The sequence below is a fragment of the Diabrotica virgifera genome, chromosome 1, assembly GCF_917563875.1.
Source record: "Diabrotica virgifera virgifera chromosome 1, PGI_DIABVI_V3a".
NCBI lineage: Eukaryota > Metazoa > Arthropoda > Insecta > Coleoptera > Chrysomelidae > Diabrotica > Diabrotica virgifera.
Genome location: NC_065443.1, coordinates 68,255,588 through 68,282,010, shown reverse-complemented (window position 1 = coordinate 68,282,010; position 26,423 = coordinate 68,255,588).

Below are 26,423 nucleotides of genomic sequence, written 5' to 3'. Positions count from 1 at the left end.
CCTCTAATTATTATATGGCCGAAGTATTCTGTTTTTCTTCTATTTATACGTAATCCTATTTAATTTCTCAAATTTTATTTTAAAATTAATTTTTTGTTTTTTTTTGTTTGTTTTTTTTTTAAATTTTTTTGCAATTTTTTACCCTGGGTTTGGGCGCCCCTAAAGGATGGCGCCTGTGTGCATTGCACACTTTGCACATATGGTAGCGGGGGCCCTGCACAGAAAACGACAATAAATATCGTCTCCATACCACCAGATTGACAACAGGGTGTTCCACCTGTTTTCAATCTGATGGTATGGAGACGATATTTATTATCGTTTTCTGTGCTACTTCGATTGATAACTTACTTTGTAAATAATGAATGTGTTGCATGTGTGAGTCCATACTAGTGTAGTAAAGAAAAGAGAGACGTTCTCACAAACAATTTATTTTACTACTGACGACCGGTTTCGCTGTTTACAATTTATACAGCATCATCAGGTCCGGTTAAAGTAAAATCAAATGCTACAAAACAAAAAACCAGAGTTAGTTAGGTGGTCTGGTTTGAATAAATTTTTAATGATACAGCCAATATCAAAGTACATCTGTCAAAGCATGCACATGAATACCCACATGTACGCGCGCATGGTGTACAATCCTCATACTCACAAACATGCACGCATCCATGTGCAGCGGCAAACTATAGTATGTCAAGTATAAGATATATACCTTCTTTCCGGTATAAGGGAAAAAAGTAGTAGTATTCAATATCATACTTTTCATGCACCTTGCTAGAGGGATGGTTGGTGAAGGGAAAGATTTCAATGTAATATATTAACTAAACATCGATGGGGTCTTGAAGGGTTTAGTAGGAAAATACGACATTAAACCGATAATCCAATTTGTTAGTTATATATAGTAATGTTATTTTAATTATATCTATGGTGATGTTATCTTTTTTATAAATGTAGCTTTTATTATTTGATAGTTAGATGTTGTGTTGGGTGTGCGACTTTAAGAAAAATTGTTCGTTTGTGTAATAAATATGATCTGTTTGTGAATATTTATTTTCTGTTTAAAAAATTGTAGTTGAATATAAAATTGAACAGTAGTAATTTGTTAAAACTTTTTTATATTTAAAAAATATTAAAATTGTCAAAATTAGTCAAAATTTAAAATCATTCATAACTGACTCAGAGTTGAAGCTGTGTTAATGTAATGCAGTAAGTAAATTAAATTAAATTAAACCAATTGTAATGTGAAGTTATAATTATCCATAGTATAATGAAAAACTATGGAATATCACTAAGAAGTTTAAAAACGTGAAAATGTAGAAAAAAATTTAATAATAAATGAATGATGAAAAAAGCTATGTAAAAACTTTTTTCCTATTGTATAGAAATATTTGTTTAGTTTAATGAATAGTTGTGTAGATCAAAATTTACTTTAATTTAAAAAAATTATGGTGAAACATTACCTTTATTGTTGCATTGATGGTTTCTTTATTGGTAAAAAAGGTTTCTTTTGTTTTTAAACTTTGATAAACAACACATAACAAAACTTTTGAACAAACACACAGGATAGACAAACAGGAGTTTGAAATTTTTAAAAGGAAAGTGATTGTTAAGCACTACATCTTACTTTGTTTTTCGGTAGATGGCCTTAGTTCATCCGTGACATTTCTTTCTTTGCAATTCGGAAAGGCCTAGAGTGTGGTACATGGAAGAATCTGAGAGAAGAGGATATGGAACTACTGATGACGGGAAACAACCCCCGAAACCGGTATAGACTCTTCCTGCACTCTCAGATTTGACCATAGTATTATGCAGCTGCTGCATTTTCGTGTTGCAAAGAAATTGAGTATGTTTATACATTTCTAAATTTTTAGTTTGAGTTTTCGAAGCCTTATAAAATTATAAAGCAAATTTTCCGAGTTTCATAGAAAGAAAACTACTTAAAATGTCTTCAAATTCCAAATTTTCGAACCCATCACTTTCAATGGCCACAATTTTGAGATGAATTCTGGTCTATTTTGTGCTATTGTCGAACGGTGGCAGTTTTTAATAATTTTCATTTATAAAAATGACCGTTATAGGTCTGGATCCCGCGTATGAAAAAAAAGTTGATTAATAGCAAGCTGAAAATTTGTTAATAGCTTACGGGTGCCTAGTCGGACAAAACTTTGATATATGGGAACACTGGAACAGGGGAAGTTTTAATTGTGGAACAAGTTAAAAATTTGGAACGGTCAGACCACGAAAACGGCACATGTATTTTGTCCAACAGAACAGACTTAAACTCTCCGAACAGAGATTAAACTCTCATGCAAAAATCAGATTGCTATTCATCACCAAATGGGCATTTTAATGAGTGGAACATGTAGAATATGTCAAATGATAGGAATTATGACAGGTGATAAATAGCAGTCTGATTTTTGCATGAGAGTTTAATCTCTGTTCGGAGAGTTTAAGTCTATTCTGTCGGACAAAATAAATGTGCCGTTTTCGTGGTCTGGCCGTTCCAAATTTTTAACCTGTTCCACAATTAAAATTGCCCCTGTTCCAGTGTTCCCATATATCAAAGTTTATCCGACTAGACACCCTTAAGCTTTTCACAAATTTTCAGCTTGCTATTAATCAACTTTTTTTCATACGTGGGATCCAGACCTATTATTTGAACTGCACTAGTTTTTCTTCAATTTCAATATCATCAGGATAATCATCGGGTTCAATATCATCAGGATAGTTTTCAGTTTGTAGTTGTAGTTATGTAGTTGTAGTTTTGAAGCACACTCCTTTATTTGAGTAAGTATCAGTCAGTTTTGGAAAAAAACACAAAACACCAAATTCTGAGTTAACTTGCTCATACTCTGTCAACCGACGCTGACGACTCAGCTCAGCAATTTGCTTATCCAAAATTGGTAGATATGTTTCAACCTTTAACTTTTTATCACCGTCTAGAAAAACTTCATTGGCATTAGCATCATCAAAATGTAGTTTTCTTGCTCGTTTTCGTTTACTTTAGTCGGAATATTCAGAGTCTTGTAGATCGCAGGCCTTCTGCTCGTAATAAGCAAAATTATCTCTTTGTGATTTTAAGAATTCCAAAACTAAATTTAGAAGCTGAACTGAAGATTGAAGTTCAATCTCTTCTCTCTATATTGATTTACTGAGAGCGTTGATGCATTCTAAAATTGTTGCCCAAAACTCATGCATTATGAATGTTTCTTTTTTGATATTCTTTGATTGAACAAACCCAAAATACGATATTGCTCCAACGCAACTTTCAGCAGCACTTACTCCAACTAAATTAAGCGAGTGTGAGGCACAAGGAATGAAAATTTCAAGTTTGCTAATCTTAGACAAATGAGCCGGGAGACCATTTATTTGCCTGACATTTTGCCTATGATTGTCATCTCATGTTGTTTACATCAATGCTAAAGTAGTTTCAAAAAGGTTAAAACAGCAGAAGACATATTTTCTCCAGTATGGCAGCCATACTATGGCTACTTATGGGTATGAATGTGATCAAACGCTCATAAACTTTATTATATTAAGAAATGTTAGTTTATCTGATGATAGTCAACTGGTTAATACGAAACAGATCTGGTGTTGAATCGACATTTAAGAAGTAGTATTTCTTTAACAATTGTGTTCAAAACGTGTTTTCCCATTACTTCTATTACTTCTGCACAGTATGCATTGTAATGTATAATATCCACCATCACTTCTATGGTATTGCGCCATATTTGAATTTTTCAACATAATATGATTTATAGTTTTTATTTAATTCTAATTATTATTTTTTCGTTTTGGGCCCCGCGAGGCCCCCTTCGGGGCCGAGGCTCCTAGGCAACTGCCTACTTTGCCTAATGGTTAATCCGGCACTGTTCATAATACAGGGCAAAATCGCCGGAAAAAGAGGCCCAGGCCGAAGAAGAACATCCTGGCTCCGAAATCTCCCAGAGTGGTAAACCGCTAATCTGTTTCGAGCTGCGGTAAACAAAGTTATTATTGCCAGTATGAATGCCAACTTCGATAATCGGAAAGGGTACTGAAAGAAGAAGAAAAGTAAGTAAGTGTATGACCATTGGAACTAATAGGCTCATGTTGACTATTTTCTTAATACATACAGTTTGTATGAGCGTCAATACTAGATGAATGGATGAATGCTCAATCAAAAAATTGTGCAAAACACGACAATATGCCTTCACCGATGTAATCGGGAGTTAAAAACCCCTTTTTAAGCTGAATCTAACAGCCCTTGCCTCTCTCTCTTTAATCCTGACCCCCCGGAGGGAGTGTAGTGGTCGACGTGATGTCGTGTATTGTCCGTCTCCAAAGATCTCTGTCTCTGGTCATTTCTTTTAATTCATGCATAGGTCTTTTGCATATTCCTGTAATCTGATGGATCCATCTTGTTGGGGATCTTCCTCGAGATCTTCGGCCTTCCACCTTTCCTTGTATAATGAGTCTTTCCATGTTTTCTGTGTTGGCTCTCATAACATGTCCAAAGTATTTTAATTGTTGGAGATGGACTTTACTGGAGAGCCTTTAGCTAACTTTTAGCTCTCTTAAAATCGAATTATTTGTTCTATGGTCGGTCCAAGGAGTTCGTAGGATTCGTCTCCAACAGAACATTTCAGTGGCGTCTATCTTTCTTCTTTCCGAATTTCTCAGGGTCCAAGATTCACATCCGTAAGTCAGTATTGGGAATATTAAGCAGTTGATCAACCTCATCTTTAACGCTCTTGAAATTTGACAGTCCTTCCATATTGTGGTCATTTTTGCTGTGGCGACTTTTGCTAGATCACATCTACGTTTTATTTCCTCCTGTAGTGACCCTGTGTTTGTGATTAATGATCCCAGATATAAGTATGAGTTCACAACCTCAAATTGATCAATTGTGGTTATATGTGGATGATTGTTATGTAGTCTATCCACTATCATGATCTTTGTCTTTGATATGTTTAATTTCAGACCAAATATTTGACTTTCGTTTTCAACCAGTCGTATAAGATCAATCAGCTCTGCTTGACTATTTGCAAGAAGGGCTGTGTCATCTGCGAAACGTAGGTTGTTTATTTTATGACCATTTATTGAGATGCTTTTATCCCATCCTTCAAGTGCTCTTCTCATAATATGCTCTCCATATATATTGAATAATTGTGGCGATAGTATACATCCCTGTCTGACACCCCGTTCTGGATGAAATTCGTTTGAAAGTGTGTCAAGCACTTTAACTGATCCAGTAATGTGTTCGTATAGTTCAGTTATAAGCGAAATAAGGTGTTGGGGTACGCCCACTTCTTTTAGTATTTGCCATAAGTGTCTCCACTTGACCCTGTCGAACGCCTTACGATAATCTATAAAGCATATGTACAGTGAATTATTGAATTCCCTAGATTTAAGCCCTTGCCTTTCAAAATATCCATTCTGGAAGAGAAGGCATTTTTGAAAAAATGCAGGGAAATTGTAAATAACATCGTCAGGCTGAGGACGATGTAAACCGGCGTTATCGAAATGCCTCCCACTTTTACAGGTAAATATTTTCATACATGAAATGCCTCTCAGGTACAATCGAAATGCCTCCGTTTCGTTAATCATTTAGGCTGATATTTTGTCTATTTAATCTCTGTATAATGACAGAATGTTGCCAAATCATAATTTAAATAGGTAGTATCTATTTATTTTGATTTTTCTAATTCTTATTACAGTGTACCTACATAAAATTTGTTTCACATAAATATTTCACAGTACGACATACACATTTCTTTTTAGAAAAGAAAGTTGTTACCCGACAATCTAATATCCAGCTTTTCTGGGTAATTCCAATTCCGATTCTAATCTCCTCCATATTTATAATTCCATTGTATAATTCAATAAATAGGTACTTTTACCTTAACCTTTTTGTTTGTTTATATTCTCTGGGTATTTTCTGGGTAATTCCAATTGCGATTCTAATCTCTTCTTAACGATTCCATGAATAGGTACTTTTACCTTAATATTTTTAAATGTTGGCCAAAGATACAGTAAAACGGTGGACATGTACTAAAAAAACCTTCAAAGCATTTTTCTGAAAATACAGGGATGTGAAAATACGATAATTGAATCAATATTAGATCATAACCACGAGAAGTTGTCAGCCGAAGTTTACAACAGAAAAGCCGTAAGCAATTTAAAACAGCAGCCGTGGAAGATCTCGGCGAAAAACCAATGAAGCTCATCTGTAAAGAACTTAAGAAGACAAATATAGAGACATTTACTATCAATTATATCAATAGGGTCAGACAAAATTTATATTATGCTAGAACCACAAATTCTTTAATTAAACTTCCCAAAAATATGTATATCTGAATTTCATAAAGCTCTCGATTCATCTTCTATTATTACAAATAGAAATGAAAACTTTATAATTAAAAATATGGTAAACATCAGCCATTATTTGTTGAGTACTAATACCTCAAAAATAGTGAATTAGCATCGTTTAAAAATAGTGAAAGTGGTCCAGCAAGAACATTACACTATCCACTAACTGGGTAAGTGTTTGCCAAATTCAAAGTGTCCAAATATACTATTAATTAGAATTAGAATTACACAAAGACTATATAGACTTTTTATCAGCAATTTATTTCCAAATGTTTTTATTTTATTATTCTTGGGTGCGACTCAATTGCACTAGACAAGAAATATTAATCATCCATTTATAAAAATGTTTTTGGCTGGAAATGGGAACGGATCCGGTCCAGTCAACAATATATATAATGCACAAATGAATCAACCCTCAAATACAATGATACCAATGCAACCAAATCATCAATATATGCAACAACACAACTCTGTATAAGCAGACATGATGTACTATTATCAAAATCAATTCCCACCTCTTCCAAATATGTACACACATCCATCTAATTTCCAAAATTTATCCTTACCTCAAATGAGCCAAAACTCAGTTCCTCCGCAGCCAGAGATACACTCAAAAACTTTCGAAGAAGGAATAGATTATTCCCTACCGTCCTCATCAAGTGACGATGAAAACATAGAAAGTGATGCAAATGCTTGTCCGTGGCAACAACTAAAAGAGTCGAGATCAAAAAGAAAACGTAGAAAAATAGCAGAAACTACTGAGCAAGGTGCTTCAGTAAGCACATCTAATAGGTTTCAAACTCTCTCAGAAGAAAACGCAGATACAAACCAAATCCATACCAGTAAAAGAAACGATGACAACCCAAATACCCAAACGAAAGATCCCGAGCCGCCCCCTATTTATGTTTACGGAGTAATAGACTACAAAGCAATGACTGAATCTATAGCGCAAGTTACTGAAGATGAAACATATTATACTACCACTCTTCCTGAAAATGTTGTTAAAATAAATGCTAAAACACCTGATTCTTATAGAAAAATAATAAATTACATGAGAGAAGAAAAAATAGTACACCATAGCTATCAACTCAAACAAGAAAGAGCATATAGAGTCGTACTAAGAGGTTTACACCATTCTATACCCTTAGAGCAAATAAAATCTGAATTATTAAGGCAAGGCCACACAGTCAAAAATGTTTTAAACATCCGGCACAGAGTAACAAAAGAGCCCCTACCATTATTTTTCGTCGATTTGGAACCAAAAAACAACAATAATAAAGTTTTTAATGTGGAATTAATACAATACCAGAATTAGAGTAGAAGCTCCGAAACACAAGAACACCATTGTGCAATGCACTCGATGTCAGGCATACGGACACTCTAAGTCATACTGTTATATATCTTATAAATGTGTTAAATGTGGAGGATCACACGACACCAAAAGTTGCACAAAGCCGAAAGACACACCTGCAACATGTACTCTTTGCAAGGGCAACCACCCAGCGAACTATAAAGGCTGCACTGTTTATCGAGACTTATTAAAAGCAAAGAACAGGAATAACGACACAACTGGACCTAGAAACACACAAGGATACATAAATCCCAATCCAGCACTGCACCAAATGACTCAACAATATGCGCAAAATGGAATGAATTATGCTCAAGTAACCTCAGGAAACATCAACAGACCAAATAATGGTGAAGATATAACACACATTATGTCAAGCTTCTTAAATGAATTCAAAAATCTATTTAATCAACTTCTGAACCAAAATAGCATGATCCTGAACATGCTAACAACAGTCATTAGTAAAATAACGAATTAATGGCTCCATCAATTAGAATAGCCGCCTGGAACGCCAACGGGCTACCAAACCATGTACAGGAAATCACAGCATTTTTAAAAGTAAATAAATTAGATGTTCTTCTCATCTCAGAATCACACTCAACCGAAAGAACAGTAGTAAAAATCCCTTTATACACAACGTACCTTACTCATCATCCTGATGGAACTGCTCACGCAGGAACAGCAATTATTATTAAATCTTCTATTAAACACTATTTCCTACAAAATTACGCCACACCTAAAATACAAGGAACCATACTAAAAATAGAAACATTCACATGGCCACTTGCCATTGCAGCAATTTACTGTCCTCCTAGACACTCCATATCAATTGAAGAATACGAGACCTTTTTTCAAGAACTAGGACCCCGATTTATAGCAGCTGGAGACTGGAACGCCAAACACACCATGGGGATCGAGGCTTATAACACCAAAGGGTAGAAATTTATTGGCGTGCTCGCAGAGAAATAATTTAAACTTCCTTTCGACAGGTCAGCCAACGTATTGGCCGACCGATCAAAACAGGATTCCTGACCTGCTAGACTTTGCCGTTATCAAAGGTATCTCAAATATACATTACAAAATAGAACCCAGTCTTGATTTAAGTTCAGATCACACCGCAATAATCATAACACTAAGTACAACTGTAATTTGGAAGGAACCTGTGGCAAAACTCTGCAATAAAAGAACCAACTGGGAACAATTTCAAGCTATTATTAACACAAATATAAACTTAAAACATCGAATTAAAGAACCCCATGAAATAGAAAAAGCAGTGCAACATTTAACAGAAGTAATACAAGATGCTGCATGGAAGTCAACTCCAGATGATAAAAAAATTACCACCCATGGTCATAACATTCCTTTACAAATTAAAGAAATTTTAAATGAAAAAAGAACAGCTAGAGCCAAATGGCAGCGGTCAAGGAATCCCCGGGATAAAACACAATTAAATCGGTTAACACATCAACTGCGTACAGCTTTAATCCAGGCCCGTAATGAGACTTTTAAATATTACATCTCCAACCTAACACCTAATGACCATTCATTATGGCAAGCGACCAAAAAATTCAAGAGACCAATAACATCTATTCCACCAATTAGAAAATCGGATCTAAGCTGGGCAAAATCTGATGAAGAAAAATCAAACACATTAGCACAACACCTCGCCCAGGTATTTAGTCTACATACAGAAGTCAATGCTGAAGATGAATAAGTATACACATTTCTCGACGCTCCTTGTCAATTATCACTACCACGAAAACCATGTACCCCAACAGAGATCTGGAAGGCGATAAATAAAATAAACCCTCATAAGGCTCCAGGTTAGGACTTAATTAATGGTGATGTACTAAAGCATTTGTCTAGAAAAGCGATAGTCCTGCTAACTATTGTATATAACAGCATGATAAGACTGTGTAACTTTCCTATTCAATGGAAATACGCACAAATAATTATGATTGCGAAACCGGGAAAACCGCCTACAGAACCCTCCTCCTATCGTCCTATAAGCCTTCTACCAATAATGTCAAAAATTTTCGAAAGACTTCTTTTAGTCCGAATTCTCGAAAGAATAAACATAAATAACATAATACCTGACCATCAATTTGGCTTTCGACAGAACTACTCAACAATACAGCAGTGCCATAGGATTGTAAATTATATAAAAGAAACTTTAGAGGGAAAGAAAATGTGTCAGGCAGTATTCCTTGATGTGGAAAAAGCATTTGATAAGGTGTGGCATAAAGGCCTGTTGTATAAAGTGAAAAAGAATATGCCTAATGAAATATACCTGATATTAAAATCATATCTGAACGAGCGACTTTTCCAAATCAAAGTAAATACCTCACTTTCCAAATATCATCCTATACAATCCGGAGTACCTCAAGGTAGTGTCCTCGGTCCCTTCCTTTATCTCCTTTACACTGCTGATATACCTGCTGATGATGACATTACTATGGCCACATTTGCCGACGATACAGGAATCCTTACATCAGACGATAACCCAGATAGAGCTTCTAACAAACTGCAAAACTATTTAAGTTCACTTCAAACATGATTAATAAAATGGAAGATTAAAGTAAACGGTGAAAAGTCTTCACAAATTACGTTCACAACAAGAAGGATCTTCTGTCCACAGGTTCATATTAACAACATTCCTATCCCCTTAAAATCAGATGTCAAGTACCTGGGACTCCATTTGGACCGAAAGCTGACATGGAAGAACCATATCAAAACCAAGAAAGTTCAACTAAATTTAAAAGTCAGACAAATGTATTGGCTGCTAGGTAAAAGATCCCAGTTATCATTAGAAAACAAAGTATTATTATACAAAATTATACTAAAGCCGATATGGAGTTATGGTATAGAGTTATGGGGCTGCAGCAAACCGAGCAACACTAAAATACTGCAAACTTTTCAATCAAAGACGCTGCGCATGATAGCAAATGCACCATGGTACGTCTCCAATATAACTATCCATAATGACCTTGGGATACCATTCATCGAAGATGTTATTAGACTACAGGCAACCAAAGCCCAAGAAAGAAATTTCGCCCATGAAAGTCAAACTATTCAACAACTCTATCAGCCGCCACTTGTGGGAAGAAGACTGAAAAGGACATGGCCAGAGGACCTAACTGATTAGGTGTATTGGAGAACCATCGATGGATGGTGCCCAAAGCATGCCAGGATTCAAGACTTTGCTACTATTTGCTAAATACTCTGTGTTGTAATTGGAGTAGATTGTAAATTTGCACTTAATAAAATGAAAAAAAGAATAATTAAAAATGACAAAGATAATCATATTGTTATATTAACATGTTTTTCAAATCTTCGTTTTCTTTCGACTGTTTCCAATTGATATGTTGACGGAACTTTTGAATACTGTCCTCGTTTTTTCACTCAATTGTTTAGTATACATGGCTTGAAAAATGGACATTATATTCCTCTTGTCTTTTGTTTACTTCAAGATAAAAAGTCATCTTCATATTAGTCGCTTTTAAATATATCATAGAAGAAATGTTTTAAAATTAATTGTCCTGTGCCTGTATCCCCTAAAGTAATAACTTCAGACTTTGAAATTTCCATTCATAATGGTATTCGTATGGGATTTCCTGAAGCAGATCTTCATGGATGTCGCTTTCATTTGGGTCAGGCATGGTATAGAAAGGTTTAAGCACTGGGATTAGCTCCAGAATACCAGAAAGAAGGTGTTGACTCAACCGAAATTACGCATTTTCTTATTTATATTTTTGGTCTTTCATTCGTACATCCTAAAGATGGTAGCGATTTTTTTGATATAGATTTGACAGAAATTAAACCAGTCGATGAAAGAGTCACCCAGTTTTTTTATTATCTTGTTGATAATTACATATCTGAAAATTCGACATTTCCTCCACATCTTTGGGCTGAGCACTCTTCATCCTTACAAAGAACCACAAACCCTTGCGAAAGTTTTCATTCCAAGTCTAATTCTTTTTTCTACTGCCCTCATCCTAACATTAATAATTTCATTGATGTAATTTTATAATTTCAAATAACATTAAAATGAATTTTGTTTCGACACCAAAAAAAAATTGTTGCGGAAAGTGCAGCAAAAATAAATTTTCTAAATGAAAAAATTTTAGAATTAAGAGAATGTAAAATAAATAGATTAGAATTTGACAAAGTAGTATCATATAAATTTAGGAAAATTATTTTGTAATTTTATACTTCTATACACATTTTGTATTATTTTCCAAATAAGTTTTTTTGTTCTGTTGTTTTTAATAAATCTCTAAAACACTTAATATGTTTTTGTATTTTTTGTTAAATTGTTAATTATAAAAATAATGGTTATAATAAAATATATATTATAATGGTGATAAAACTAGTTATATATGTACAAGTTAGTTAAAATTTATAAATACCGCCTAGTGTCAATAATGTTTAATACATAAAGGTTGAAAATAAAATAAATTAAATAACAAAATACCAATTTTGACAAAAAATTACAAAGGGACGAAGATGCGGCAACGTCTCACCTTCACATAAAGATTAGAACCATGTAATTTATTTAAACCTTGGGAGGCAATTCGTATGTGACCATTTTAGCGACAGGTAAGAAATCCTATTTCGGGAGGCATTTCATATGCGGCCATGTAAACTATCGTTCATTAGCTTTTCAAAGAAAGATGTGTCCTGAGGAACTCCGTCATGGAAAAGGGGTCTATTCTATTGGTTCCAAAATACTCCTGTATAAACCTTTATTGTGCATCAACTACTCTAATAAAAGAATAAAACCACACTGTTTGTCTTTGTAATTAAAGGAATAAGATCTAAAGGTCTTACATAATTACATAAAATGTGATTCCATCCATGACACCAATGCAGTGTAGGAAATGCCAGTTTTCCTCAAAGTTGCAATCTCCTATTTTTCTTCTGAGTTAGGAAACTTAATCAAGTATGAAACAATAAAAATGGTTAAATGGATGTTTTTTAATTTTAGATATTTTATAATATTAGCTACAACTCTGCTTCTACTGGGTCTAGAGATCTCATACATACATAATTTTTCTCACTTTTTTATGATTTATATTTTTGCCAAAAATATTTCTTTTGATAAAATACTTACTTTTTGAGTTATTTGCGAAAAATCGTCTAAAAATGTGGTTTCTTTGTTGAAAAATAAATATATTCACTCGCAAATAACTCAAAAAGTATTAACTCAGTGAAAAACCGCCGTAAAACAAAAGTTGCTTAGAATTGTTCAGTTTATCTATTTCCGGACTTATTTTGAATGTTTATTTTTTCACCCCCGAGAAGGGGCGAAACTCACCTCCAGGACAAAAGCACACATCGACTCAATATCATTTTTTTTACATGTTAGCTATGTGTATGCTAAATTCCATGTCAAGCGGTTCTGTAAAATTTGGAGGTTTTGCAATATTTTGAATATACCGTGAAGTCTACCGAAATCTACCGTGAAAGGCAGTCCTGCTGTTGGACAACGCACCCTCTCATCCCGACCCAAAAGAACTAAAAGATGGTGAAATAAAGTGTCTTTTTTGCCCCCAAATGTGACATCCCTCTGTCAGCCTATGGATCAAGGTATTATAGAATCTATAAAAGGTGTCTATCGATGAAAGTTATTAACGGCGTTGATTACTGGAATATATGAAGAGAAAACGTTTCAAAGACTATAAAATAAGTGGTCTTAATATCCGGATTTTTTCATATCCGGATCGCTGTGTCGCCACATTGATCCAGATGTGACAGGTTTTACTGTATTTTGTAAATACGGTTGTGCATAATTTTTAAAAGGAGTATGGCTTATTAGACTTATTCATCATTTTATGATCTTTATATTCTTTAGAGTGGTTGTTCTTAGGGATTGCAAGAAAAGTAGAAAAGTCAGCCAATATTTATTCTGTTTCATAGACTGCATTAAAAAGTTTAGCAAGCACAATATATATTTTTTTGGTTTAATAACTTTTATTTACTATGAGACAAAAAAAGAAAAAATTGTTGGATTAATGTATGGCTAAAAAAAAGGGTCCCGGTGAATTCGTAACTATTATAATATCCCATCCTAATTACAGGCCAATTGGTAACTCTGGCCCTCAGGTAATTTTTCGGTAACCAATCAACTATCGGTGAATTCGTAACTAAATAAAGGTATAATCTTTTAGACTTGAAATAAACGTATGGAAAATATCTTTGCTTTTAAATTATCAGATGGATTAAAATAATTTATCATTGCTAAACATATAAATATTGAATTTACAATTACTTGATAAAAACCAAGCTCGTGTAGAGCTATACTTGATGGAAATTATATTTATAACACGTGTTAATTTAATGAAACACTATAATATTGTTTCAATTATTTTATCAAGATATTTAAATTTTTGCTATTTTTTATAGGTACATAATATAATACAAATATAATGTTTTTAAGCAAACCAAGAAACATTCGGTTTATATTTAAGGTATTAGATTTAATCAATGGTTTCGAATTCACCTGAAGAAAGTTTCGAATTGGCAGGTGAGGTAATAGAAAAGTTACGAATTGGCCGGTGTACATTTTGATTTGAAAATTTTTGTCATTAAAAGTTACGAGTTGGCGCGTGTCCACTTATTGACGCCCTGTACAATATCTATTTTCTATTACGTAAGTATACATTTTAACGTTTATTTATAAAACACTCTGTATTTTGCAGAATGGTAAAAAACAGTAAATTGTTATTTTCATTTAACAATGTTTATATTAATAATTTGACTTATATTTGACAGTTGATAGTTATATTGTACCTACTTGTTAGTTTTAGTTTTAATAAATTTTGTTGGTTAGTTACATAAATAAATTAAGTAAAAATGAAAAATGACTTGTTATTAATTTGAGGAAGGTGGAAAAACCATATGTATAACATGGGAGTAAAGTGCCTTTTCCTCCCTGGAATGATTACTGCCCTCCGCTACGCGTCGGGCAGTAAACTTCATTCTCGGGAGGAAAAGTAGCACTTTCCTCCCTTGTTATACAAATAGCTATTTTGTCTTAATTAAATTAATTCAAAAATTTTTTTTTGGGCACCCTGTATAAATAATTATGTTAATGTTTATATCAGTGAATACAAAATTGAATAGCCTTTCGAATGAGCTACACACACGGCCTCTATCCTCATTTAAAAAAATCATCGATTGCGTCATCAGGCCCAGATGGATGACGTCACTAGTATGATATGTATACCAAAAAATTAGAACTTAAAAATAAAAATCGACCTATTTCGGGATTTATCTCCAGAGACGCCCATGCTCCAGAAAATGAATTTATTTCAACTCAAACGTCCTCACTGTATTTGTTTATAAGCCAAAAAATTGTTAATAACTTTAAAACAGTGCTCAGACCGCTTAGATAATCCGATTTTAATTCTGTAAAGTGTATTAGATAGGTAGAGAGTCTCTTTATATGTGAAAAAATTAGCAAACTTATAAATGGTCTACTTTTTTTTTCAAAAATTTGAATTTTTTTTTTAAATTAGATTGCAAAATTATTATGCAAAATCTATCAGGTCGATTTTAATGAAATTTGGTGGACGATTTAAGTATGTTATAAGGATCTTCTATGCGAATTACTAAGGTTCTAAGTGCAACCAAAGTTGTTGAAAAACACTGAATACAAAGAGGCTTATTTTCCCCCTTATTTTGTATTTATTGCTATTTTACAGAAAAAGTAATAAATTAAGACATTTTTAACTAGTCGTATATCATACAAAATTCAATTTACTTTATTTTATTTCCCTACGACTTTGCTCCAAAATGAATCGTTTTAAAGTTATAAGCAAAGAAAGTAGAAAAATCAATGTTTTTCGAAATTTTTAAATATTTTAATTTTTTTATTAATGATCCGGGCATATTTGCATAAGAAGGAGCATAAGTCAATTATTATTATTGAAGTTGTCACCTAACTTCATCTGCAAAAATCCGAATGCCACCTCGCACATCCGCAAATAGACGTTTTTTTACAGATCCGCCCTGGTATATACATATATCATATTGTTTTAATTATTTTATTAAGAGAATTTAATTTTTGTTATTTTTTTATAGGTACATATAATACACAACATGTTTTAAGCAAACCAAGAACCATTCGCTTACATAATATGCTATATGCCCCGTGTTGGCTTAATCCGTTACTGTCCAAATTTATTTCTTACATTTTAACCTATCTACCTGTGCTATTAGAATTAAACAATGGTTTCGAATTCACCTGTATAAAGTTGCGAGTTGGGAGAGTCAGGTAGTAAAAAAAGTTACGAATTGGCCGGTGTACATTTTGATTTGAAAAAGTTTGTCATTAAGAGTTACGAGTTGGCGCGTGTCCAAAAAAAATCACCGAAGCGATAAATAGTAAAGGTATTTAAGAGGATTAATGGCATTTGGACATTTATTAAATATATTTTAAAGCATGCATTTCTTTTTAATTTTAGACTCCGTTGCTTCTAATTATTTACGGAAACAAATTCCATTTAAAATAATTGATTATTTTTAATATTTTAATTTTGATAAATGATTATTTTTATCTCTAAAACTGATAATGTCAATATACACCCGTATGTTACTAACTGTTTCTAGAAATGACCTTTAGTATCGGAATAAACAAAGTCTTCAAAGAAAGCAAAAAACCCCGGTCATTAACGAACCATAGAAACAATGACCTACCTGCATCCTTGTAGAAAGTATATTGAAATTAAAGAATTTAAAACATATATTTTTACTGATAACCGGTAATGACATTAAAAAATGAAATTCTACAAATTTTTGACTATTGGAATCACCTGTAAGTAACAGGAAACATTTTTTGTGTTTAAGAATAAAATAAAAGTTTTGGAATATTAAATTTTAGAAATATATTTTGAGTTACACCTTATATACCTTATATCTATAGTACCCATAACTCAAATTTAATTTCACAATAAAACACTGAAAAACGTTTGTTTTCTATACTTCCACAAAATTTATTACAACTATGTTATTACTACAGCTGTTTCGGCAAAGTGCCTTTCTCAAGTGATATATTTTACAATGTGTTTGTCATTTTAAGTCTTTAACTGAAGAGGTTGAGGAGTGGGGAGCTGTTTGTCCGAGTTGGTCATTCAGAATTATATCTGTATTTTTCAATTTATTAATTTCCATTGATTCTAAAAGTGATAGCTTAAGGCCTTTATTTTGAATATGTAGAATTTGAAACTTTTCATTGAAAGAATGATTATGATCTAGAAGGTGAAGTGCGTATGTAGAAGTGTCTGTTTTTCTATTGTTGAAAGCCCTTTTGTGTTCTGCTATCCGTTTGTCAAAAGTTCTGCCAGTTTGACCGATGTAAGTTTTCGGACAGTCACCACAAGTTAGTTTGTACACACCACTCTGTAGTTGCTTTCTCTTTCGGCTTTTATTGTTTTTAATATAAATATTGTTTTTTAATATAAAAACAATAAAAGCCGAAAGAGAAAGCAACTACAGAGTGGTGTGTACAAACTAACTTGTGGTGACTGTCCGAAAACTTACATCGGTCAAACTGGCAGAACTTTTGACAAACGGATAGCAGAACACAAAAGGGCTTTCAACAATGGAAAAACAGACACTTCTACATACGCACTTCACCTTCTAGATCATAATCATTCTTTCAATGAAGAGTTTCAAATTCTACATATTCAAAATAAAGGCCTTAAGCTATCACTTTTAGAATCAATGGAAATTAATAAATTGAAAAATACAGATATAATTCTGAATGACCAACTCGAGACAAACAGCTCCCCACTCCTCAACCTCTTCAGTTAAAGACTTAAAAAGACAAACACATTGTAAAATATATCACTTGAGAAAGGCACTTTGCCGAAACAGCTGTAGTAATAACATAGTTGTAATAAATTTTGTGGAAGTATAGAAAACAAACGTTTTTCAGTGTTTTATTGTGAGATAAAATGAACTTCCATCAAGTAACGGTCGAATCCATCAATTATCAAATTTAATTGTAAATTTCGATTTATTTTTATTGACTTTCAATCGTTCAATCCAAATCACTTTTCAAAATGAGATTTAATATGTTTTGCTCTCACGATTCAAGGTTCAAGGATTAACAGTGAAAATGAAACTATTTCTAATTATTCCTCTGATTCCGTCTCGCAATTCTAATGCTGGTCTTCCTCTTCTTACATTCCATGAAACATAGTTTAAGGTCGGTTTTGACCATCTTTCATCATTAATTTACTTACATTACATGCCCGTGCCATAAAGCTGTTTATTTTCTATTGTATCTACGGTAAAATGTGCTATTGTAAATCCTTCATATTCTTCTTCTAATTTCTTCATTTGGGATGTGATCAAGTCTGGATATAGACACGTTATATTACTTGTTGGTTTTTCTTTTCTTTCATCGTCATTTGCAAGCGTTCAGATCCGTATGTCAAAATTGGTTCTACAACCGACTTGTAGATTGTCATTTTTGTTTATAACCTAAGTTTAGGAGACCAAATTAGGAGACAAAAGGAGACAAAAGAGTTTACTGTTTGTACCACATTTCAGCCCTTTGATATTTTCTGCTGGATTTCCCGTTTAGGTGTTCCTTCCTTTACTATCACTGTCTCTAGGTATTTAATTTCTTCCCATTTTTTATATCTCCTATCGAGATGTCTTGGTATCTTTTTGTTTTTGTAGACACCAAGATACCAATAAATCTAAAGAAAAAGGTATTCAACATTTGTATTCTACCAGTTATTACCTATAATCCAGGGCGCATCTGTTTTGAAATGGACGTTGAGAGGTGCCTCATATTTTTTTGCAGAAATAGCTTGGAATTCATTCATATAATAATAATTGAGTTATCCTCCCACTCAAAAAGGTCCTCAACATTGTTTAAATAATCAAAATGTGAAAAATCGAAGAAAAAATTCGATTTTTCTTCGTTTTTTGATTCTAACTTTAAAAGTATTCGTTTCCGAGAAAAATTACACTTACATAAAAGTTGCGAAATTAAATTTCTTACAGTATAGATTTTAAAAATTGTCACCCTTGTTGCAAAATAGCAATAATTGCGAAGAAAACATAAGAAAACAAGTATTCGCATTTTACGTTTTTCAACCATTTTCCCGGGCCGAAAATATTGATTTTTGCAATTTGATTAAAAAAAAATTGTTAAAAAAACATTGGACCACTTTTCGCGTGGGCGACTTCTTGAACCTTATTCTGGGGTGTCTCACGAATGTGATTATGCAAAAAAATCTCATGGGAATATTTTTTCCAACGAGTCCGCTGTTTTCGCCTTGTCTACATATAACTCGACAACAATTAATTTTAGAGAAAAATCACAAGATACCTTTTTTGATCAGAATAAAAAAAATATTTTTGTAAATTTGTTTAAAAAAAATTGTTTAAACAATTTTTCGACCACGGCACCTCCCGGCACCCTGTGGATATGTTATAAGACCTCTTTTTGAGCAAGTTTGTGCAAAAGAATCTAACCTTGAAAATAGCCATTTTCGCATTTTTAATCACATATTATAACTCAACAACAATCAATTTTAGAAAAAAATGACAAGAGACCCTTTTTGCTCGAAATGACCCAAAGTATCTAAAAAAATATTGTTCGAAATGAGAAAGTTATTTTTGAGAATTTGTTTAAAAAAAATTGTTTAAACAATTTTTCGACCACGGCACCCTGTGAATATGTTATAAGGACCTCTGTTTGAGTAGTTTGTGAAAAAAAATCGAATCGGAATAATTTCGCTAGCGGGGGGCGACGATACAGCCCAGTTTAAGAAAAACGTTTTGATGACTTTGTACAAACATTTTTTTAACTGATATTTTTCAGTTTTGTATTACATTCTTTTATCTTTTTTAATTTCCTCAAAAATATGTTGTTTATTTCATTTCTAAAATAAAATAATTTAGTGCATTTTAAAGATTACATTTTAAGCTTTAAAGGAACACCTATAAAATTGTAATATATGTGTTCAAACTTGAGTAATACCCTCTTAAAATGGTAGTAATCCTGTAAAACTACGAAGCTTTCAAAAATTACATTTTTGAGACGTCGGTCGTATCATTTGAATTAAATTTTTGAGATTTTTTTAATGTTACATCGTTTAGTAAGGTGTTTGAAAGGTAATGTGTGCAAATTTGAGAGTTTTATAGGTAAAATTGTATTAGCTACACCTTTTTAAATCATTTTTAAACAAAACTCAAGTCTCATTGCCGCCCACATCGTATTTATTCCCATATATTTATTTCGTTTTATTATAACTATAAGCATTGTATAACTAGACCACTATAAGATAGCTTTATTGCTCTTCTTTCATGTTCAATGTGTAACATTTCATTTGATCCATTAGTTGAAGAATTATATTAAAATAACTCAATAGTTTTGCCAATGTATGTGAGAAGGGTGACTTTAGCGTTATAAATAAAAAAATATAGAAGCTATTCTGATGAAATATAGATTTTCTGAATTTTTCAATGGTGAAGTCAGTTTTCTGAAGATTTATATTTTCGTAGGTATTTAAAAAACAACTAATTTCGCAGTTTATTTGTTTAATAAAAAATGAAGCACCCACTTCTGGAGTAGAACTTTTTGATTTGTAGTTTACTAAAAATTTCTTAATGAAACTACAAAAAGTTCTATCTTATTTGATTTTTTCCGTAAGCAAAAACTCTATTTTCTCTCCTAAATAGCCATTTATTTAAATAGCCAAAAATTGATAGAAATGACATTCAAAAATTATTAAAAATGTAAAATTTACATTTCTTGAGTAACAAAATCCTCACTTTCATTTTTTTTCTTTCAATAAAATCAATACCAAACGCAATAATCAATTTTGTCCCCACTTTCAACTTTCACTTGATACCTGCTTTGAACTTTCTAAAAATTTGGTTATCCCAATTGGTAATTAGTGATGTCTTTATACCTGGACTCCGCCTCTTATATAATAATAATTAAGAAACCGAGGACTTAAATACTATTCCAAACTAAAAAAGCATTTAGTTTATTTTTACTTTCGTAATAATTACTTTCAAATTTTACCAGTGATATTTGCCAGTGATATTTCAATTTTCAAAAATGAGTGAAACTCCGTTCAAAAAATTTATAGCCAAAATTAAGGTGGTAAGTTTTTTACATTTATAGAGACAGAAAATTCTGTACTAATCTAAAGATGCCCTTCCTTATTTTACTCCTCTTGCATTGTCTGCAAATTTTGTTTTTTCTTCTTTTCATCAGCATCTTTTAATTTTTTTACAAGAAATTAAATAATTTATTTTTACTTTGTTTTATAATTTTCTCCAAATTCAAAATAATTTTTTAGGCATAATAGTGCTCTATTCCTCATTTACAGTTTATCCAGTTTTGATATCCATTTCTTTTTTGATTTTTAAATCTTTTTGTAATCTTCTTGACAAAAACTTAACTGTCAATATTTTTTATACTGGTGAGTAATTTGGTTCAAATTCACTCTCCTCCGTAATTTGAAAATATTTGACCACTCTTCTCGCTTTTTTAGTTCCATTATCCTTGATCTAAAAACCCTTTTTGTTTGAATAGCTTTTATATGGTTAGGCAATTCTACTTTTGTCCATGTATTTAGTTATTTAGATGTGCGTAGCTCCTTTCTTGTAGAGTCTACCCATTCTGGATCTTTCATTGCATCTTCATAGTATTCATCTTCTACAGGTTCATTTTTTCTATTAATATAAAACAATATACTGTATAAGTCTTATATGAACTTAAATAGTTGGGTTTTTATTAGGATGTTTTTTTTCTATCCTTGGAATGCATTCTTCCTTATTTACTTAACTTACATTCTCTATTTAAACTTTATTAGGTTCATTTGTTCATATCATCCATCTTTCTATTCTATATAATTCTATTTCTATATAATTTGTTCCTTCTTGCAGTTCATTTTCATTTTATATTTCTATTGTTTTTTTATTATCAATTATTCTTATATTATATCCACCACATTGGTCTTAGTAGTTTCATCGTAATTAGTTAACATTCCGTCAAATATTTCCCTAGATCAAAATATTTCTTTATTTTCATAATTCCATAATCTAAATGACTATTTAAATATACATAATTTATTATGCATTTTTTATTAATAGTAACTGCTATTTTAGTTATCTTTGGCATATTTAGAATACATGTTTATTTATCTTCGAAGAAATTGGTTATCTTGAACTACATTAAAACGATATTACAGGTATATTATGACATAATTATACTATTAGTATTGAGTTTAACGATTATAACATCTAGTCAGTTGTTTTGTGACTTACTACAATGAAATGCGTAACACCAAAAAATATTTTTGAATCATGGGTAAATTACAATCTACAAAAGAAGCAATAAAATGTAAAGAGGTAAGATAATTATATGTATTACATACTTCTTTAGCGCATTCATTTTCTTATTAGAGGAAACAAAAGTCTCTATATGATTTCTGCACAGTATACAGAGGGATATATCCCTCTGTATACTGTGATTTCTGTCTATAGTGGAGTCACTGAAGGTGGATATGAGTTATTACCTCCGATTTCGTTGAACCTCCATCGATTTGCATGAAAATTGGTGAGTGGTTAGAGGATATCTCAAGGAACAAAGGTGACATGGTGCCAACTTGCGCTTTCACCCTGGGGTAGATGCCACCCCTTCTCGGGGGTGAAAATTATTTTATTAAAAATAACCCCATAATTCCATAGAGGGACAAATTTCAAGCAAAATTTGTTATATAAAGTTATTAAAATAAATCAAAACTTTTTTATATTTTAAAGATCAAATATTTTAATTTTTCTTGAGAAAAATGCATGTTTTTAACCAATTTTTCATCAATAACTCAAAAAGTGTAAGTTTTTGCAAAAAAGATATCAAAATTGAAGCTAATAAAAAATGAAATAAATCCCTTACTAGAAAAACCTTTTAATGTTAACTAAAAGTGAGTTATAGGTAATTGAGAATATATTTTTTCGGCGAGTAAAAAACTCGTAAAAATATTTTTTGCTTTTTAGTTGATTTTTTTATAATATTTTTAATTTTAGTCACTCGTAACTAAAGAAAATCGTTTCTTTATATATTTTTTTATTTTCGTTATAACTTGCTTAATTTTGACGCTATTACCTTGTTCTGAATCTCATTTGATAGGTATTCCGAAGTATTTGACAAATGTTTAGCTGGAATATTTTATACATTGCATCTTTTTCCCGTTATTTAAGCTTGAATACTTAGATTTGAGTACTCGTCGATAAAAATACACATTCAATTGCCAATAACTCAGTTTGAACTACCATTAGTTTAGATCTTTATATGAGGAATGTATTCAATTTTTTATTACCTTAAATTTCAGTAATAATAACTTTTTTGAAAAAGCTTATAGTTTTTGATTTATACGTGAAAAACCGATTTAAAACATGCATTTTTTTACGAAAAAATAAAATCTTTGGTCTTTAATAACTCAAAAAGTGTTGATATTTATTTTAATAACTTTATATAACAAGTTTTGCTAATAATTTGTCCCTCTATGGAGTTATGGTATTATTTTTAATAAAATAATTTTCACCCTCAAGAAGGGGTGGCATCCACCCCCAGGGTAAAAGCGCAAGTTGGCATCATGTCACCTTTGTTTCTTGAGGTATCCTTTAATTACTCACCAATTTTCATGAAAATCGATGGAGGTTCAACGAAATCGGAGGTGAAAACTTTCAGTGAATGCACTACTATGAAACATTTTTTTGGAATAATGCTCCCTAATAAATTAAAATTGAATAACCATTTTCAGTTTCGTTGCAACACGAAACTACAGCCGCATAGTTCAATCGGAGATCTCTAATAGCGGCTGTAGTTTCGTGTTACAACGAAATTGAAAATTGTTATTCATTTTTTATTTACATGTTTACTCTGATTGGAGTATAAAGGGAACCATTCTCGTTGGAATTTTACCGCGCTGAGCAGATGGGACGTAAATTATAAATTGTAAAATTCCCTCATCTTCTTTAGTCTCAGCATCCGTTATTGCTTGCAAATTTTAGAAGCCTCGGAGGTGTAACCAGAGAAGGTTCCCATTGTTTTCAATCTGGTGGGATGTAGAGTAATATTTTTAGTGTAATTTTATGTGCTATTAGATTGAAAACTTAGTCTTTTGCTAGCAGTTGCCGCTAGGGCATGCCTGCTATTTCGTTCGTTGCAATGTGTAACTGCACGCCGGGGTTTGTCCTGGTCGGGTCAGAGAGAGCAGCATATGTGCCTCCTGACCTGATGACAGACTAATAAGTTTCGAAGCCGGTAGAGGTGCTTGCTGCACCTCTGATTGAACTAGAATATAATGCGGCTGTAGTTTCGTGTTGCAACGAAATTGAAAATGGTTATTCATTTTTTATTTACATGTTTACTCTGATTGGAGTATAAAGGAAACCATTCTCGTTGGAACTTTACCGCGCTGAGCAGATGGTACGTGAATTATAAATTGTAAAATTCCCTCATCTTCTTTAGTCTCAGCATCCGTTATGGCTTGCAAATTTTAAAACCTCAGAGGTGTAACCAGAGAAGGTTCTCATTGTTTTCAATCTGGTGGGATGTAGAGTAATATTTTTAGTGTTATTTTATGTATTAGAATAAAAACTTAGTCCCCTTCTAAATTGTTTCCATTTTATATACAGAGAGGGGCTAAATTATGGAATATATTCATTTTTTCGGGAATGGCAGATTTTGGAGAGAAATCCCGACACAGGTAGATTGTTATTTTTAAGTTATGATTTCTTGGAATACGTATTATACTAGTGACGTCATCCATCTGAGTGTAATGATGTAATCGATATTTTTAAACTAGATAGAGCTGCCATCCACCTGCATTTTAGCAGTTTGAACATCTAATTTAAGCGAAAAGCAATATTTATTTTTCAATCAAAATTTTTGGTTTTTGTATAGGGAAATAATTTTCAGTTTCGTTTAAAAATAAGATTTCCAAAATTTCAAAAGCACAAATTTAAAATGTTCTAGCATCCGCTAGGAAAAATATTCTGATTCGGATTTTTTGCACAATCTTACTCAAAAAGGACTCCATTTAACAAATTTGCATGTTGCCAGGACCAAAAGGTGGTCAAAAATTTTTTAAACGTTTTTTTTTTGTTTTTATCCTAAAATTATTTTTCTTGTATTGAAAAAGTTTTTTTAGGTTTTTTCGATCATTCCAAACAGAAAAGGTATTTAGTGACTTTTCTCTAAAAATGATAGTTTTTAACATATAAGCGATTAAAAATTGCGAAATTGGCCATTTTTAACCCTCAAAAACTATGTGGAAAACTGAAAATTTGAATGTTGCCAAGGTAGGTAGATATTCTTTAAATATCGATTGATGAAATCCCGAAAAGTTTTTTGCAATACACTATTCAAAACTCCTTTGCTAATCAAGAGTGCGCGACACTATTTTCCACCGACAATATGGTGCAAATGAAAGGAATAAATTCGTTATTTCGTAAACTGACGACTTTAAGGAAAAATCCCGAATTAGGTCGATTTTTATTTTTATGTTTTGATATTGTAGCATATATGGTATGATAGTGACGTCATCCAACTGGACGTGATGACGTAATCGATGATTTTTTTAAATGAGAATAGGGGTCGTGTGCTAGCTCATTTGAAAGGTTCTGCAATTCTCTCTTCAGTAATATAAACATTTATATAATTATTTATACAGGGTGTCCTACTTATTTTTTGTCACATAATTTAATTTTTTAAAAAATTTTATGACACCCTGTATAAATAATTATGTAAATGTTTACACTACTGAATAGATAATTGAAGAGCCTTTCAAATGAGCTACCACACGACCCCTATTCACATTTAAAAAATCAGCGATTACGTCATCACGCCCAGACGGATGACGTCACTAGTATACCATATATGCCACAATATCATAACTTAAAAATAAAAATCGACCTGTTTCGGGTTTTTTCCTTAAAGTCGCCGGTTTACGAAATAACGAATTTACTCGTATTCCTTTCATTTGCACCATACTGTATACACATGCAACGGTGGAACATATTGTCGCGCACGCGTGATTAGACATTAAAAAACAAAGGAGTTCTGAATACTGTATTGCAAAAAACTCTTAAGGATTTTCTCAATTGATGTTTAAAGAATATGGCAACCTTGGCAACATTCAAATTTTAAGTTTTTCACAGTTTTTGAAGGTTAAAAATGGCCGATTTCGCAATTTTTCAATTTTTAATTGCTTATATGTCAAAAACTATCAACTTTAGAGAAAAGTCAGTGAAGACCTTTTCTGTTTGGAGTAATCCAAAAAACCTAAAAAACTTTGTTCCATTCAAAAAAAATAATTTTAGGAAAAAAACAAAAAAAAAAAGGTTCAAAAAATTTTTGAATCACTTTTGGTCCTGGCAACATGCAAATTTGTTAAAAGGGGCCCTTTTGGCCCCTTTTTAGAAGTTTTAGAAAGTATTTTTAGGAGTATATTTAGGAGTTTTAGAAATATTGACGAATAACGTAAAAAAAACTATTAATTTACCGAATTCTCCCCCATCTTCCCCCCAAACCGGACGCTCAAAATGGTGAAACTTTTTACTGAACAGTATGTGGACCATATAGAACAATTTGGTGTTGGAGGAAAACTTTTACTTTAAATGTCTGGGTTGAGCCTTTTTTTGGAACAATTATATTATACTACCTCCGTAACTTTGGAACCGTTCA